Source organism: Octopus bimaculoides, chromosome 8, assembly GCF_001194135.2.
Source record: "Octopus bimaculoides isolate UCB-OBI-ISO-001 chromosome 8, ASM119413v2, whole genome shotgun sequence".
In the NCBI taxonomy this organism is placed as follows: Eukaryota; Metazoa; Mollusca; class Cephalopoda; order Octopoda; family Octopodidae; genus Octopus; species Octopus bimaculoides.
In genome coordinates, this window is record NC_068988.1 from 84,529,716 (window position 1) to 84,532,173 (window position 2,458).

General features: G+C 42.5%; 1 protein-coding gene across 2 annotated transcripts in view; it reads left to right on the top strand.

Annotated features, from left to right (window-relative positions):
- Positions 1-2,458, top strand: part of LOC106883169 (receptor-type tyrosine-protein phosphatase T) — a 201,176-nt gene that overhangs the window by 78,337 nt on the left and 120,381 nt on the right. The gene's annotated exons all lie outside the window — the stretch shown is intronic.

Genomic DNA, 2,458 nt, shown 5'->3' on the forward strand with positions numbered 1-2,458 from the left:
TTCTGCAAGTTCTTTCATTCAAGCATTCTTTCCCATAAACTGAGTGTATGTTTCGAGTCGTTTCGGCTGCAGAGTTTCCTTTTTTGTACTCATGAAGCATTATGTGCCTCAAATGCTCTTTGGATACTTCCATGTTAGAAAGGGTTTTAATCAAAGAAATTTTAATTCTGTTATTCTGTAAAATAATATTTGATTAGTTTAAATGTACACAAATGCATAAAAATAATTTTTAATTCCATTAGACATTCTAAAATACTATTAAATTTCATTTAGTTATAAAAAAGGTAAGGTCAGACAGAACTTATGGGATGACCTGATATATCATCATCATCATTATTTAATGTCTGCTTTCCATGCTGGCATGGGCTGGATGGTTGGACTGAAGACTGGCAGCATCAGGCTCCAATCTGATCTGACAAGTTTCTACATCTGGATGCCCTTCCTAATGCCAACCACTCCAAGAGTGTAGTGGGTGCTTTTTACGTGCTACTAGCTCGGGAGCCAGTAAGGCAGCACTGGCATCGACCATATTTGAATGGTGCTTATGTGCTACCGGTTCAGGAGCCAGTCAAGTGGTACTGGCATCGACCATGCTTGAATGGCGCTTTTTATGTGCCACCAGCATGGGAGCCAGTCTGGCGGCACTGGCATAGACCACGCTCAAATGGTGCTTTTTATGTGCCACCGGCAAGGGTGTGAGTCAGGTAGTATTGGTATTGACAACAATTTCACTTGACTCAACAGGTCTTCTCAAGCACAGCATATTGCCCGATGATTGAAGGGTACTCTTAAATGGGCTGGTTATGCAACATTGGCATAGGCCACAGCTATGATGTCACTTGGTTTGCTGGGTCTTCTCAAGCACAGCATATCTCTAAAGGTTTCAGTTGTTTGTCATTGCCTCTGTGAGGCTCAACGTTCGAAGGTTGTGCTTCACCACCTCATCCCAGGTCTTCATGTGTCTATATCTTCCACAGCTTCCCTCCACTGTTAGAGTGTGACAATTCTTCACACGGCTGTCCTCATCCATTTGTAACACATGACCATACCAGCGCAGTCGTCTCTCTTGCATACCATATCTGATACTTCTTATGTCCAATTTTCTCTCAGGGTACTTACACTCTGTCGTGTATGTACACTGACATTACACATCCAGTGGAGCATACTAACTTCATTTCTTTCAAGTCTGTGCATGTCCTCAACAGCCACAGCCCATGTTTCACTGCCATGTAGCATGGCTATTCACACTCATGCGTCATATAATCTACTTTTCACTCTGAGAGAGAGGCCCTTTGTTACCAGCAGAGGCAGGAACTCACTGAACTTTGCCGAGGCTATTCTTATTCTAGCAGCTACGCTCTCAGAGCATCCACCCATGCTACTGACTTGGTCACCTAGGTAATGAAAGCTATCAACTACTAGTTTTTCCCTCTGGCATGTGATGAAAGCTGTTTTCTGCACAGTTTTGGTGTTTATTACTCCTTTGCATTTGCCACGCACAAAAACTATCTTCCCAGTTAACCTTCCTTTGACATTGCCGCACCTCATATGTGTCCATAGCTTACACTGGGTACATCTGATGGGAGTTTCTTCCTACGCCTTTTCTACGGATCGAGCAGGACCATCTACCTGAAGGGATTTGTGATTTATCTGTCTTCCTACTTACTAACACTTTGGTTTTTGGTAGATTGACTCTAAAGCCCTTTGATTCTAGTTAGACCTTGATTCTACACCTGAAACTTCTCTAGTTCTGGTAGTGACTCAGCTATTAGAGCAAGGTCATCAGCATAGAGGAGCTCCTAGGGCATCCTGTCTTGCATTCTTCTGATATTGCCTGGAGGACTATGATGAATAAGAGGGGCTAAGGACTGATCCTTGGTGGACCCCTACACACATAATGGGCTTCATTCATTTTCTATCTTCCAAATACTAAATCACAAGGCCTTGGTCAGCCAAGGGCTATAGTAGAAGACACTTGCCCAAGTTGCATGCAGTGGGACTGAACCTGAAACCATGTGGGTGAGGAAGAAAACTTCTTAACCATAGCTATGCCTGCACCTTTATACACACAAAGACATATGTACACAGGTGCTTTCCACATGACACTGGCATGGGTGCTTTTTATGTGACACAAGCTTGGATGCTTTTTATGTAGCACCAGCATGGATGCTTTTTATGTAGCACCAGCATGGATGCTTTTTATGTAGCACCAGCATGGGTGCTTTTTATGTGACACAAGCGTGGATACTTTTCATGTGGCACTTGCAAACCTGCAAAACAAGAACTTCTCAAATGACAGTGAGATATCTTTATGTATAGATGGCCACAGTTTTACTTGACTTGATGTGTCTTCTCAGGAAGTCTTGGTCCAAGGTCACTAAAATAAGAAGAATAATAAAGCTAAAGTGAAGGATGAGTATAGTGCCTGTGCTTATTTGGCAAAAAAAAAAAAAAAAAA